The sequence below is a fragment of the Saccopteryx bilineata genome, chromosome 2, assembly GCF_036850765.1.
Source record: "Saccopteryx bilineata isolate mSacBil1 chromosome 2, mSacBil1_pri_phased_curated, whole genome shotgun sequence".
Classification (NCBI taxonomy): domain Eukaryota; kingdom Metazoa; phylum Chordata; class Mammalia; order Chiroptera; family Emballonuridae; genus Saccopteryx; species Saccopteryx bilineata.
Window position 1 is genome coordinate 27,950,543 of NC_089491.1, and position 16,954 is coordinate 27,967,496.

The 16,954-nt window shown below is 40.5% G+C and overlaps 1 pseudogene; it reads right to left on the bottom strand.

Moving 5' to 3' along the window:
• Window positions 1-3,492: 3,492 nt before the first annotated feature.
• The window catches only part of LOC136322187 (p53 apoptosis effector related to PMP-22 pseudogene), a 44,480-nt pseudogene continuing 31,018 nt past the window's right edge, over window positions 3,493-16,954 (bottom strand).

Consider the following 16,954-nt stretch of genomic DNA (forward strand, 5'->3'; position numbering starts at 1 on the left):
ACAGCATGTCTGATGACTTTCAAAACGTAACTGGAAAGGGTACTTCTGTGAAGCATGTCTACTCAAAGGGAAAATCAATCTTGGCTGCTGAGGGAGTGAACTTTGTACCGCCACGATTAGACAGTTAGAGATTTCAACATATAAAAATAGGAATGGCAGGGGTCCAGTCCTCCAACGTATATGTGTGTATAATGTGTCTTCCAGTTGCTCAAATGGCTTAAGATTTCTGCTCTCATCCAAACAAAACACATGTGTTGAGAATCCAAATTGGCACGCTCCAACAGGAAATAATCATAAACTTCATAATAATCACCGCTAATGTTTACATAATGCTTTTACAGTTTGCTAAGTACTTGTCACACACCTGAGCTGCTAATCAATGAAAATACCTCACACTTTCTCACCGCCTTTTCTTCTCTGACAACAGTCCGGACTGCCTGGGATGTTCTCTCTCATCTGTGCTCCCACCTTTCAAGGGCAAGTTCAAACACCGCTCCCCCTCATGCTCTGATTATTTTAACCCTTACAAGTGAAGAATATTTTATAATGCGTAAAGAGCTCTGAAAAGCAGGATATCATGGTGGAAAGTTAGCAACATTCGGATTTAGAAGATGTGGATTCGAGAACTAATTTCACAATTTATTAGCTGTATGATGTGAGCCTACCCTACAGACTCAATACAGGGATCAAATTGCTATCCGTCTTATCTGATATTTTGTAGATCAAAAGAGATGCTGTATATAAACCTGATGCGTAGTCCTAATTGATTATGTAAATGTTAAGTATTAGTATTCTACTGTATTTACCTCAGAGGTTTATTATGAGGTAATAGTAATTTATGTAAAAACACTTAGCCCAGTTCCTGGCACATAAATAATTAATGAGAGTAATTTTTTTTTATCTAAGTTCACTTGTTGATTCAACAGTATGAATTATGCACATACTATGTACAAAACACTGTAATGAATATATCACCTCAGTCATCTTCTAATTACAGAAATACAAAAAAACATTGTTGTCATGAATAAACAGTATAAAATAGGGATTTAAGAAATCAAGTCACCTAGATTCTAAGCCTAATTCAAATTCTTTAGAGCTGTGTGACCTTGGGCAAGTTACTTAACCTGTCTGTGCCTCAGTTTTCTTACCTACAAAATGAGGAAAATAGGAGATCCTTAAATACAAGGTAGTCATAAAGACAGCAAATTAATTCATGGGAAGAGCCCAAAACAGTATTTGCCACATTGATAAATGTTAGATATTATTGCACTATTTTAGTGTAACTGCTTCAGAAATCATTTTTCTTGTGAATCAAGAAAAATTGTGCCATAGTACAGAATATACTCAATTATTCATTCTTTGAGCCCATCCAACTGCTCCTAATTCAGCTCTGGGACTCCACTTCTTTTCTCTCCCAGTGTTCCCCCTACTCTAACCAGGTGACTTTCTAAGGCATCGATCCGATCATGTTAGGATCTGCAGTGGACACTTCACACACTTTATGGCTTTCCATAACCTGACTTCACCTTCTTCCGTGGCTGCTCTTCTGCAACGCATACCAGCCGATTCCCCCGCCTGTCCTAGTTGCAGAGCCATGGATATGACCTGGGTGAGATGAACACATCCTGTCCTCTAGTGTCCAGTAGCCACACATCCTCATTTTAAGTACAGGAAATGGAGAATTTCTCAAGTTTTGCGTCAAGATGCTATACAAATTCAGCTTCAATGCAAGTTCCCTAGTACTTCCTTCCAAACAGATCACTTCCCCCAAATATGGAGGAATTCGGAGGTCCTCATGCTTAATTGCCCGCCCACTCAAAGCAAGCCACTTCCTTTCAGACCTCCCTGTCATCCGTCTAAGTGACTTCCTTTCCCTGGGATTCCAACCCTACCTTTAACAACAATGCCCATTTATCATTTCTAGATTCAACTCAATGACCATTTCCTCTAAGAAGGTTCTTAGGACCCTCCAGGCTGATTTAGTCATTCTCACACTTTAGAGTTGGTAGAATGTCCCTATAATATGTGTTTCTCAAAGCAGGATTAGGATTCGTATTTTTGGCACCTACTTCAGACCAAGTACCCAGATATTCAATAAATATCAGTCTCAGTTAATATTTGGAGGATCATATTATCTACATAGAGAACTATGGATAATAAAACCATAAAGATCAAAAAACACCAACAGTGTCAGCAGCTGTGAATTGCTAGTCAATGTTAGATTTTTATTTATTTATTTATTTTGGTTTACCATCTTCATAATAATAATAAAACTCTCCAAAAAAACCAAAATTGCCACTTTTTAGGGCACATGGTTTATTAGGAACAATTCATAATTAAAAACTGCCATTGCGTATTCTGCAACTTACAAAATAAAATTTTATATATCAAAGGAATTGGTTTTTATTATGTAAGTACAAATGATAAAATATATATATAATAAAGATCCATGTGATTTATCATATCCTTCCCATTCAAAGATATCCCTGAATTCTCCTGTTGCATGTTTTACATCAGATATTTTAAATCAGTTTACCAAGGAAGACCAAGTTTTTAACTACATTTAAGTTTTTCCTTGAGTTGCAATCTATCAGAAACTGTCTATAGGATTAGAGCTTGGTCAACTGAGATGAAAAATTCAAGCCATTTCTTCCAGCTCAGGTTGTTTTAATGTTACTTTTGTGATAGGAATAGCCTTCCTAAAGCTTTACTGCACAACCTAATCACATCTATCACTCTCGATAAATTAGTCCCAGTCCATCTTTCGACTCAATCTACTCAGGTCCTGAACATATAGACACAAAACAGTACAGATTAATCTCTCATTTTCCCACACCGCAACCCTACAAACTACCTTGAAAGAGAAAATGTCATGTTGGCATTTATTTCCCTGCATAAGAAAGGTCTTACTAACGGCAACCGGTTTTGGCCATGAAAGGGTACCTTCCTAAATGACATACCAAATTAACAAGAAGCTTAGCAAAAAATCAATGACTCAGGATATTAATTAAATATTCTCACAAATGATAGGCTTTGCAGAAACTATTTTGCTTCTTCAAGTTGCTGAAGGCAACTGCTTTCTTAAAATACTTACTGTTTACATTTCTTTTAGAATGTTTTGTCCCTGGAAAAGGAGAGAGGGAAATATTTGGACCTCTCTCCTTTTCCGTTAATAGACCCAGTCCATTGAATCTGCGAAAAACTTGATCAGATTACTTAAACCTTTCAAGCCTTTTCATTTTTACCTTAAATGGTAAGTTCCATATTTGTAATTCTTTTACAAATGCAGTGTAAATTGTTATGGACAGATGTTAAGAAAATATTGGCATATTATAGGTAATTAGTTAAAAGAAGTAAGTTTTGGTTAACTCTGTAAAACATACATAACAGATGAACGTGAAACTAAAACACCATTTAAGAAATATTTTCTCCCAAATTATTTTTAGCACTTTGACTAGTCTAATAGTAGGAACACTGTCCGACAAAATAGGTTCAAAGTATTTTGGGGGAAATAGTTTCTTCCTCTGGAATCCCTCCCGGCTGCAGGGAGCCATTCCCTCTCAGGCATGTGCAGAAGTCCCAGGGCTTGGCATTGCCCAGGAGGTCGTCGTTGCAGTTGGGAAGGCAACAGAAGAGGAAGCAACTGTGGATAGGGATAATTGTGACCGCCCACCCAAAGCCCGAGGCCCAGTTGGAGATGTAATTGACAACGGTGTTGAGCTGGGGTAAATAAATTTCCAGGGAGGTGACTGGGAACACAGCAGCCAGAACCAGGAGGCCTCAGATCACTCCCAGAAAGATAACCATTTGGGGTCTTTGAGGGGCAAAGAAGGAGAGGATGAAACATCACCAGGATGATCAAGCTGCAGAAGAGCGAGGCAGCCGCTGCTCCCAGCCCCCACCCCACCGGGTAGCCCATGAGGCTGTCGCTGCCACCCACAGTGGACTCATGGCTGCCGCTCTGGAGGAAGCATCGCCATCACAGCGAGGACGTGTGGATGTGGTCGCAGGACCGCCGCCCACCGAGGCAGACCAGATGGAAGGTGATGGCGCTGAGCAGGAGTGAGGCCAGATCCACTTGAGGCGCCCGCAGGCCTGGTCACCGCACAGCAACGTGACAGTACCATGCCAAGGCCAAGATAACCATTTGAACAAATATCAGTAACATGGTTCTCACCAGTCACAACAACAACAAATCGGTAAATACTAATCTTTATAATGCATACTAGATATACCAAGATGTTAATTAAATTAGCCAGATTTTCTGAATCAAAAAAAAAAATCTAAAGGGGCTAAGGAAGAAAGAGAAGAACATTAAGGATAAAAATATCCACCACCTATGATGGTTCAAGACTATATCTGATAAAGTATCATATATGGATAGAATCTCACCTTAATGTTGCAAAAATTATGTATATTAGATATTTTACCTCCACTGTATGAATGTAAAAAAAAACACCCAGAAACAAACAAACAACAACAAAAAAAACTACTGAGTATCGGAGAAGTTAAATAACTTGCCTAAAGTCATAACTTGGAAAATGGCAAGATAATTTGTACCCCCACCTGACTGTTTGCAGAACCTGTTATATTATACTATTGATTAGGAACAATTTTTACCTTGATGACATACAGTTTCAAGTCTTTAGGAACTCACACCTAGACACATATGAGAAGCAACAAAACATAAGAAGGAACATTTGAGGAGTTCCCGCACTGCCTCTTAGCCTCCAACTCCTTGCTTCGTATGAAATACGGTTTTTATTTCTCTGATAGCTGCTCCAGATCCCAGTCACATGTGCCCTCTCATCCCCGAGTCATGCTATATGTTCCCTCATCATAAATCACCTTAGCACAACATTGCAGTTGTTGATAAGGTTGGGGAGACAGACTGAGGGCAGAGTGGGAAAGGGCCTTGAGAATTTAGCTTCAAATTATCTTCTTATTCTGGAGGGTACTGTTACAGTGAACATTTCTGAGCTCACAAAACGATGATATATGCACAGCAAGGTTGTAGACTATAAATCTACCAGCAGTGTTAAGACAGATAAGAAAGGCAGGAAGACCAGCTCCGAGAAAATACTGTGTTGTCTGAAAAAAAAAAACAAAAAAAACTAGAGAACTGGTAGTTGAAATGGAATCAATGGAGAAATGTAAAGGATGGTGGATACATCTAGATAATGGAAGAGAAAAGCAAAATTGGGAGAAAAGATTTGTTCCGAGGGTGGGATAAAGATTGTGAATTGCATTTAGACTGTTTTTCCTAAAGTGATTGCTGTGTCTGAAAATAATTGCAGCTGTGCGGTAGGAATCAGGACGACGGATGACTCCATGGGTACCAGTTGAGAGCGTAAGAGTGACTGCATTTCTAGGGAAGTCGGGGTAGAGATAAAGCTTAAGGACAGAGCCTTGAAGCCCAAGTGCAGTCTGAAGACTCAGTCATGCTCTCAGTGTCTGCTGAACGCCGACTCCACGCCAGCGGCTGCTCAGTCCCGGAGATGCAGCAGGCAACAAGACCCAACTCCCCTGCAGTTGCCATCCAGGAGTGTCTGAGAAGGAGCGGCCAGAGATGCAGCGAGAAAATCAGACTGCTCTAATATTCAGGAGCTCAATAAGAATTTTCATAAAGGAATTGGTAGTCAACCACATCAACTTAGTCTATCCTTCTTACCAGGGCCTCAGAAAAATAAAACTATATGCATACAAGGTGCAACATTGCCCAAAAGGTCTATCTTCTCTAAAGCTTATAGTTGAACTATCAGAGCCACCCATCAGAAAGACTGAACGTGATTGAAAATAAAAAATAGGACTCTGAAACTTTTTCAGCCGGGGTTCCTCAAACTACGGCCCCCTGAGGCCATTTATCCGGCCCCTGCTGCACTTCCAGAAGGGGCACCTCTTTCATCGGTGGTCAGTGAAAGGAGCATAGTTCCCATTGAAATACTGGTCAGTTTGTTGATTTAAATTTACTTGTTCTTTATTTTAAATATTGTATTTGTTCCCGTTTTGTTTTTTTACTTTAAAATAAGATATGTGCAGTGTACATAGGGATTTTTTCATAGTTTTTTTTATAGTCCGGTCCTCCAACAGTCTGAGGGAAAGTGAACTGACCCCCTGTGTAAAAAGTTTGGGGACCCCTGCTCTTCAGGATGGATAATTACAGGTTCATCAAGCTACTGTCTTTGGCCACTCAAATAGAGTCCCCAAAGTGAGATAGGGTATTGGTCAGAAGGGGGTGGGGGTGGGGGATAGAAAAGCTGAGGAAATCCAAAATGTTTATAAAGAGCAGTTTATAAAGAGAAATGTATATATTTTAAGAGGAATTTAATCCAGATGTTCCAAGTTCTTTTACATTCTTCAAAATGTTGGCACAGAAGAGCTCTTTGATGTCCAGAGATCTCTCCAATTCTATTTATAAGACTTACACTGTAACATGTCCAAAATGGAAGTTGTGTTTTACCCAGAGTTAATAAGCTCCCAAGCCAGAGTTTGGGTCAAAGAATAAAGACACAACCCCAGTAAACATATAGAATGAAAAGTGATTTCCTTTCCTGACTTATGCAGTCTACATATAAGGGGCTATGAATCTGTTAAGCACAAAACCAGACTACAAAGCAGGTGCATAGTGCTTAAGAGCAGCTGCTATATGCAGGGACAGGGTGTGGGGACAGTAGCCAGAGAAAACACACTTGATAGTGGGGCCCTTGAAGCAATCATAGAGTAAATGATTTTTTTTTAAGAAATATAAGAAAAAAATTATTTTAGCCAACACTCGGCCCAGAAATTGTTTCATCCACCAAAAGCCAGAGAGAGCTATAAAGACCCTCCCATTACAACTCTGCGGAGAAGGAGGCATTTTGTAATAGGAATTCTACAAAGCAACTTTTCTTGAAAGAATATTCTGCCTCCAGCATTTTCATAGATTTGTGCAATAGAAAATAAAAACAGAATTCACTGGAGAAATAGAAATACAAGAAGAAATCTTTACGATATAGATTGAACTTAAGCCATTTCATTCATAAGAATTAAAAACTGTGAAATCTGTATTGAGAATATGCCAAGCGGCTTCTGTTTCTCCATTGAAACTGAAACAGAAACAAATTGATGCAATTGGAAAACTAGGTTCAGACGTCTACAGCATGAGTGTGGCAAGAGACGTCGGAGGGATATTATTTTGTATTACAATTTATATCATTTTCTTCAGAACAGTTCTTTCTTTCTATAGGACGCGAGATGTACTAAGCTCTGTCACAGGTCATTTCTGAAATTTTATGTTTTCTAAAGAAGAAATAAAAAAAAGAAGAAAGGTTTATTATTTTTAACATTCTACTATCCTCTATGAAGGGGGAGCTCTGATAAATAGTGGACCCATTAATCACCAGGTTAAACCACTTGCATTCGAACCTCCTCTTTGGGACTGCAGCTAAGAACACCAAACTAGGACAATGGAATCTGCCTTACAGAATTATTTTGGGTGTAAGACATCATATAGCTAAAGAACTTGGCATGGAGTTGGTACCCAGTGATTGTGGCTATTAAAATAAAACAAATGTTTCCACTCAAGAGGGATTATAATGTTTGTGAAGGACAGTGGTGCCACAGACTACTGCCTGCTACTAGAAATGTCCTCTTTCTTCGTTCATATACAAATGTAATTCAACCCCTTTCCAGAAAGGGAAAAGTTAAAGTAAACGTCTCTTCCAGAAAAGAATAAGAAAAGAAAAGGAGTAAAAAAGGGAGAGAAGAGAAGGAAGGAGAAAATGAAAAGAAAGGATAAGAAAGGAGAGGAGGGAAGGCAGGGAAAGAAATGAGGGAAGGGAAAATGAGATGAGAGGAGGGTTGAGGAGGAGAGGAGAGGGGAGGGGAGGGGAGGGGAGGGGAGGGGAGGGGAGGGGAGGGGAGGGGAGGGGAGGGGAGGGGAGGGGAGGGGAGGGGAGGGGAGGGGAGGGGAGGGGAGGGGAGGGGAGGGGAGGGGAGGGGAGGGAGGAGAGAAAGAAAGAAGAGAAGAGAAAGAACAGAACAGAAGAGAGAAGAGGTTATTATTTTTTTTTACTTTATTCTAATTCTGACTCCATCACTAAAAGTGTACCTTTGGATAAATTTGAGGCTAATGTCAACTACCATGAAAAGTTATAAGTGGTGGTGCTGTGAATCCCTGGAAAGGATATTTAATATCTCTAAGCCTCAATTTCTCCATCTGACTTGTTCAAGGTCACATAGGTCTCCTGGGATAGAGCCAGCAGTTGAACCCAGGCAGCCTGAATCTAAAACCTACACATTTAACCACTACATTATATTCCTTCCCTCACATGAAGAGCATTTAATCACCCAGCTGGGACCGGCATTTAAATCATTCAAACATGAAATTTTTAAGGAATAAGATGCCTTTGCATTGAAGTTAATGTACTTTCTGAGGTTTCTATAGCAACAAAAATCTAAAATCACCTCTGGTGGTATTATTTACAAAAGAAGAGGGACATTCCTGCTGACCCTTTACCGAAGAATTTGATTTTTTTTTTCAGGACAGGTCTAGCCACATGGAAGAGAACTGTGCAATGGATTCTCAAAGGTGTGATTGCTCCCCTTGATGACAGTAATACAATCAACAAATATTTTTGAAAGTGTATTATGTGCTGGACCAAAGACATTAAAATAGTGTTGCTCCTTTTCTTAAGGAACTCACCATCCAGGAGAAAAGACAAATGTATTACAAATGCCAAGGCATCACATGACCTGAATTAGTGCAACAGGAGGGCCAAGCACAAAATGTAATGGGAGCAAACAGAGGTAAAAATGCAACTAGTTATGGAAGAATCAGCGTCATCTTCCCAAAGAGGTAAAAACTGAGCAGCTAGTGTCCAGATGGAGGCCAAACAAACATTACCAAACATCTCCTTGCTGTTCCCATTTCCTTACCTCATATTTCTCATTGCCTCATTTGCGTTGCCTGGGATCAGATCCCAAAGAAACTACTTGCACTCACAGGCGTGTCTGAGTCAGCTTTCAGGGGATCTCAAACTAAGATGACATCAATCAGGTGGATTCAATCAGTTCACTGGGGACATCATTTATAGTGAACTCAAGTTGATAGGTTCTTAAGCTCCATGAAAAGAAGCTTACCTGCATTACAGGATTTGGGGTGAAAATCCCCAGCAGAGTGAGTGGCCTGATACTGATGCCTGATCACTTCACTTCTTCTTCTAGGGGCCACACTTGACTTCCTTTTGAATCGTTAGTGACCAAGTGGAAGCACCTTACACAAGCAAAGCTCAAGAGAACATCATCTACATTCCTGAGCATTTCTCTATGAGGAGGCAGGGGCTGCACTCCACCTTCACTGACTCAGCTCACTGTGGTCTCTGTGCTATTATCCCAGATGCTTCAGCCATTAGGAATGTTCAACCATGATGTTTCTGGAAGCACTGCTGACCACATCCTCCATGCCCTTCGTGGGGGGTTCTGCACCTCTGAGTTACTGCTCCAGAGTAGTGTTAGGAAAACTTTTCTTTCTTGTGAATGAGTATGATATTTTCCATTTTGGTCATAAGATCCATGATGTTGATTATGTCTTCTTTTTTACTCTGGTCACCACAAGCTTGGTGTCAAACATGAAGTTCACCTACAGTCAAAATCCTTTGATTCTTATAGTAACTTAACATGTGTTCCTTCTGTCAACAAACATCACATTTTACTTTTTTATTTTCTGTCCTTATTCTGAACCTTAGTTCTATTTTATAATGTTGTATTGCAAGTGACCTTATAATCAGCTGCCTCAAATCTTTTGTGAAATTCACTCAAAATCATTTCGAGTGTCTACAAATGTCAACACTATATTCAACAAGAGGACAGTGAGCAAGACAGCAGGGATAGAAGTGGGGTATAAATAAGTATATTATTATGTGGTAAATTCTTCACAGAACAAAATTTTTCCACAAAGTGGATACTTTTTTTTCAACCAGAAAAATACAAAAGATTTAGCATTTTTATTTTTGTCTTTATTCTAATGATAGTTGGACAGTGTTTAGAGTTTAATTCTTATCATTTCTACCAGAATCCTAATATAAGTACCTCTTCATTTTTTTTTCAAAGTATTTCTGATATTTTTAGGGACCATCCTGTTTTATATGGCTTAATCTTGTTGTCCATCATAAATTATTTTCTGTAAGACTCAGAGCATACATCTGAATAAATTAGTGCTTTACCTGAAGCCCTGAAATTTCAGCCCCTCTCATGTATAATGTTTATCTATAAAACAGATCAATTCAGTTTAATAACAAGTTTGGATGCTCTGCAAACCGAGTCCAAACTCTCAATGCAATAATGCTGACTTGAATCACATCAAGTGGAATGGCAAGGAGAAAACGTGGTAGCACCTCTTTCTTTCTTGATACCTTCAAAGAATCTCTTCAGGGAGAGCATCTTGAGTAGACTCAGGTAATCAGAGAAAGAGTAGCTGGAACAGTAACAAAAATAAAATAAAATAAATGCAGCGGTGAGAAATGATGAAACAAGTGGAGAAATTTAACTTGGAGAAGAGAACAGTCAGCAGAGAAATCCTGTCTTTAAATATCTGAAAAGGCCCTGGCTGGTTGGCTCAGTGGTAAAGCGTCAGCCCAGCATGTGGATGTCCTAGGTTCTATTCCTGGTCAGGGCACACAGGAGAAGTGACTATCTGCTTCTCCCCCCTCTCACCTTCTCCCTTCCTCTCTCTTGCTTTCTCTCTCACTTTTTCCCTTCCACAGCCATGGCTCAGCTGGAGCAAGTTGCCCCGGGCACTGAGGATGGCTTCATGGCCTAGCCTCAGACACTAAAATAGCTCGTTTGCAGAGCAATGAAGCAATGGCCACAGTTAAGCAGAACATCCCTGGTAGGAGGCTTGCTGGGTGGATCCCGGTCGGAGCTCATGCAAGAGTTTGTCTCTCTGCCTCCCTGCTTCTCACATAAAAGAGAAGGAAAAAAAAAGAAAGAAAAGAATATATATCTGAAGAGGCAATCAATGTGGTACACATGGCCTTAGTGAGCCAAAGGTGGAATAATGAGTGGAAGCTGTAACTATAAACAGGAAAGAACTTTCTAATAGATGAATGCCATGGAACCAGCCAGTCTATAGATTGCTGCTCTCTGTAACTCAGCTCCTAATGCTGGCTTTTCCTTGCAGCAAGATCCAGGAAACCATTCTCTTTTTTTCCTCTTGAAATCTGTATGAGAGGTAATGAGCTCCTCATCGCTGAAAGTAATCAAGCAAAAGTTGCACAAGCATTTGGTAGGGATGTTGCTGACAAAAGTTAAGTCTTTCCCAGGTATCTCTCAAAGATCTGGGATCTGAACATATGATTGTCAAGTGGAGGGAAGCAAGATTCTCAGTCTCTTTTGGAGCAAGATGTGTTGCCTCTCCTCTCACACTCGGCAGCAGCCTTCCCGATTTCTGTAAGTACATTCCTTTCACCCCTATTCCAACACATTTCTCACACAGGGCAGAACAGATGCTGGGGTGATGCCAGCTAAAAATAAAAGCAAGAGGAGGGGGGGAAGTATTTTACAATAAATATCTCAGCAAAAATTTTATATCCTGAATGGATTTGGCAGCAAAGGAGCAGCTGCTCCCTCTTTTGAAGTTCTTCCTTCTCTCACTTTTATAACCTGATTAATATGCCAATCAGATTTTTGTAATCAGAAGCAGGGGACATTAACCTCATAAAACATGTAAATATATCTTATCTGAATAAAGAAAAACATATTTTGTGAGCTGGTCTCTTTGCTCTTCTTTTTAAAATTTCTAAATGCACTGAGAATCCACTGTGAAAAAGGACCCAAGATCCTTGTCGTCTGCCAGCCCTGCAGGCCCTTGAGGTACCATTGCTATTTTCACCCTTGCTCCAATGGGCCAGATAGCAGCATCCCAAGGACCTCCGCTGTGGTAGGGGACCGTGGTACCCACTGAAGCTGTCCCAAAAGACCACAACCCTGAAGTGGGTCTTGACACTCTCTGGCTTTCTCCAGCCATTCAGACCAGAAACCGATACATTGAAAAGGCTGGCCCCCAGTGACTATACCAATTTCTGAACATTAACGAGCGAGTCCATCATTATGGGGCCATTGGGCATTCACACACAAGCACTGTTAGCTACAAGGCCCTCTGAGAAATGTATAGATCAATAGGTGTGGCAGCTCCTCTCAGAAAGCTTCTCATCTAGAGAAGATATGTTAGACCCCCAGCTAAGTAAACAAGACAAAATGAAAAGAGGTAAGGAACCCAGAGGCACTACAGGGAATTAATGGGAGCTCAAAGTGAAGAATAACACGTCCATGTTGGAAGGGAGGGGAAAGATACATTTAAGAAAGGGGAGGTGCATTCTGGCCATTGGATCAGGTCCTGGGAAACGAGTAAGATTTCAATAAGCGAAGATAGGAGGAAGGTGGTAGATAAGAGAGAGGGAAAAGAGGAAGACCAAATTAAGGAGAAATCCTAAACAAAGACAGGGGTAGGGAAATAGAGGTCAAGTGCTCTGATAGGGAAGTAACCACTTTAAGTAAAGCATAGGGTGGAGGACGGAAAAGAAGGGAAAGGGAGGCTGGAGCCAGAGAATGGACCGGTTACTTTACCTTCTACGACAAGGCCACTTTCCACAGTTATTATTATACCCAGGTGACTACTCAGTGCTGTTCACTCCTGAATATCTTCCCAACCCTGACCCCAAAAAGGTAGGGTCTTCCTAAGGTCAGTTCTAGATTATAGATCCTGCAACATGCTGCTTCATTTAAACCTCTGGTATCCAGAATCTATAGGCTCCTTTAAAATAGCTGAGCAGATAAACGTGTGTGTGTGTGTGTGTGTGTGTGTGTGTGTGTGTGTGTGTGCGTGCCTACGACAGGGGCATGTATGTGTCAAGTATATTTGGCAAAAAGTTGAGAATGGTTGGATCTAGGTGATGGATATATGTGTCTTCACTATTCTTCCTGTTCTTTTTAATTATGACAGGTTTTTGGAGGGATAGAGAAAAAAAAAAGGACAAAAAGAAAAAACTCCTGGACCCAGAGAACAGTGTGGTGGTTGCCGGGGGGGGGGGGGGGGGGGGGGGAGGGAAGAGGGAGGGATAAATGGTGATGGACAAAGATTTGACTTGAGGGGGTGGACATACAAGATGGTCTACAGAGATGTATTGTAGAATCGAGCACCTGAAATCTGTATAATTATGTTAACCACTGTCACCCCGATAAAATTAAATTTAAAACACACGAACAAACACACAAAAATGACAGGGTTTTAGAAATGAATAGTTAAATCCTGTCACTGACCTAAGAATCATCAAGGGACCATGTTTCCAGCAGTGTCTGGCCAGATTCTCCCAAGCCTGATTTTGAGCATCGAGCAGCCAGAGTCCACGCTGGGCTCAGGTTGGGCTGCTGGGACCCTTGGTTGCATCTCTGCGACACCCATGGCGCCACTGCTGAGCTAATAGGGAACAAATATAATCATGTGTGGGAAGCAAAAAGAGCAGAGCAGTGTGCCATTTGTTCGTTTTCACAAGTTGCAGGCGCTTTCAATGGCAACAATATTCACAGGGTTAAGAATCAGTTTGTTTGGTAAACTGCAATTAGCATGAGCTGGGTCTCCTCAGCTTTTGGAAAAGGAATAAATAGAGATGTCGATATTTTCTGTGTGAAGACAGAGCCTGAGCTTCTATTTTAGGAGTTCGGGGAGAGAAGTGCCTTTGTAAGGGGCACCCCAGCCAGGAAGGAAGCCTTGGCTCTGAACCCACTCTGAAGATGGTGGGGACGTGCTGCTTGCTTGGGTCTGCTCGCTCAAGAGTCCAGGGCCTGGAAGTGAGCCCTGGACAATCCCCGAAGCAACTTTGCTAGAGGCAGAAGGCAGGGAGGTTAAACATGGACTCTCAGAATAGGCCACTTGGGTTTGATCCCAGCTGTCTGCTCACTGCAGCTGCATAACTCGGGCTTTACACAGTTAACCCACTGGGCCTCGGTCTCCTCATCCGGAAAACGGAAATTGCGCACGGCACAAATGAAATAGCAGAGATGTGTTGGCAGTTGTTATTCTTTCATTTTTCAAAACATAAAAGGAAAATTGACATTAATATACTATTAACCAATGTACAGACTTTACTTGAACTTGACCAATTTTTTCACTATTGGTCCAGGATCCAAGTTAGGATCCCACATTACATTAAGTTATCTCGTCTCTGTAGACTCCTCAATCTGGAACAGTTCCTCAGCCATCATCTTTCATAATGTTGGCACTTTCTTTTTTAAATCACAACAGATTTATGTAATTAGAACCTCCAACAATAGGACTGGCCCGTCATTTTGGAGAAGCCTTTCCATTTAAAAAAATATATATTTTCCATTGATTTGAGTGGGGGAAGAAAGGGAGAGAGAGAAAGAGAGAGAAAAGCATCAACTCATTGTTCCGCTTAGGTGTTCCACTGAGTTGTGCACTCATTGATTGCTCCTCATACATGCCCCGACCCGGGATCGGACCCGCGACGTCAGCACACCGGAATGATGCTCTATTCACAAAGCCACCTGGCCAGGGCTGGTTCCCTGTTTTTGATGGCTAAATTGATGATATTTTGGGCAAGAATATTGCATTAGTAATTCTTGTGCTTCTCAGTGGATGATATCAGGAGGAACATGACTTCAATATGTCTTATTTCTGGAGATGTTACTAGGCTATTACTACATTTAGGTGATGTCTGCCAAGTCCTTCCTTTTGGAAAACTATTATTTTTTTCCCTGAGCAACTAATAAATATTTTCTCAGGAAATACTTTGAGACTATTCAGACATCCTGTTTCTCATCACACTTATGCCTATTGCTTCTTAAACCATGTATCAGTGATTCTCTTCTTCCATAATTATCAATGCAGTGTGTCCCTAATGGTGATTTTTCTATTTCCATTATTTTTATTACATTTATTCTTTGGTATTCCATTTTTAAAAAGAGCTGTCCATTCTCTCCTATTTGGTTATTCAGTTATTTATACATATATATCTCATGGATATTTATTTTATCCTATGGAATAAATCCATTGCTTTATTTAGTTATTATTACTGTTGCTGTCATTGCCAAACTCATCCAAGTTGTGAGCATTAGGAGCTAGTTCAAGTTGGTTCTATGTCTCTGATAACTGTATTCTGATTAAGTCAGAGGTGAGCACGAGGAAGAACAGTGAACGGTAAACTAATAGCACAGGAACTCTCTGTGCTGTTTTGTGCAACTTTCTTAATAAATTGGAAACTATTTCAAAATAGAAAGTTCTTAAAAAGTTTAAAAAGGACTTGAAGGGAGCATGAAGACAGCTTCTGGAGTACTGACAACATTCTATTTTTGTCTCAGTGTTGGCCTTTTGGGTGTTTCAGTTTGTGAAAATATCATCAAGCTGTGCATTTATGCTTTGCCTATTTTTTCTGTGTGTTTGTTTTGCTTTAGCAAAAAGTTTTTGAAAGGAGGTAATAGAGCTTTATGAATATTGCTGGAAGATAATTTAGCTGGAAAATACATGGATAACAGAAAATAAGATGCAGGGATTCCCACAGAAGGAATGTTGTTAAGTTCCAAACCATCCTTGATAACCATGGGGGACTCCCTCAGGCAGGAGTAGCTGCGGCTGGTGTTTCCATCTGGGTCTTGCTCAGATCTCTTTCTATGCTTATTGTGTTCTGTGTCATCTTCTGAGTCACAGGCATTTTCCAAGGTAATCCATGTTGGTTCCATTCAGGTGGTCACTTCCTTGGATAAGAGCCGAAATGCTATCCAGTCTCAGCCTCTCTGTCAACAATTCCATGATGCTTCATCAGTAGGCTATACACATAGACTACTCTGCACATTATCTTCAGAAGATTGGCATCACTTGCTATAATTTATGGACATTATTTATTGATAATGTCAATTGCTCCACAGCCTTTTGTATGTGCCGCTATTAAAACACTCATTGTATTATTGCTATAGATTATGAACTCCTTACAAGAAAAGAATTAGTCTTCCCCATATGTGTGTCTCCAGCACCATGTCAGGTCTCTCCTGTAGCAGCTGACTTCATCAGGGTGGGTGAATGAGAGGGCCAGGGGGAGACTGGTACCAAAATGGACGTCACAAGCTTTCATAACCTCATATTGAAAAGTGACACTGTCTTTTTTTTTTTTTTTTTTTTTTTTGTGATACTCTGTTGATTAGAAGTAAGTCACTAAAATCAGTTCATATTCAAGAAGAGAGGATTACATAATGGCAGGAGTATTAAGATTATAAGGATCATTGGAACCATGTCAGAAGGTGCCTACTACAAATGAGATTAAGAGGTGATCAAGTCAAGGTAACTTTAGAAACCTTTTCTAGAAACTATTGGTTGGTCTGCTTCTTCGTTTGTATTGGCACCTATGGGCACCCAGCTATAGCTAATTGTTCTAGTAGTAAGCAAGAAGTACTTTGACAAATCAGGATGACTGCAAATAATATAAAAAGTTTCCCCAAAAGTATTCCTGTGAATTCTCTTCTTGATATATGTCTCTGTCTCTCAGCAGCCCATATTCCATCTATTCATTATTAATAATCACATCAACAAAGATAATACCATAACACCTTATAAGTCAAATTCATCATCTATGTGTTTTAGTATATTTCTCTGCTCTTCCATCCCCCCCTCCTTGGCTGAGGGCCATTTTCCTATCCTCTGCCCTCACCAAAGTGCAAGTAAAGGTGCGAAGAAACCCCTGATCTAAACATAAGACAAATATTTGCATACAGGCATTTCTACCTCTAAAGACTACATTCACCTGAGAAATGGAGGAAGAGGAATAAAAGGGCAGAGGAGAGACTGAAATCGGAGAGGAAAGATGGGAGGCAGTTAAACATCAGGCAGAAGAACCTGTGAACTTGAGAGCCCAGCAAAACTCAACACTGACTTCTTTCCAAGTTCAGACACTCCAGTGTCCAAGTGTCC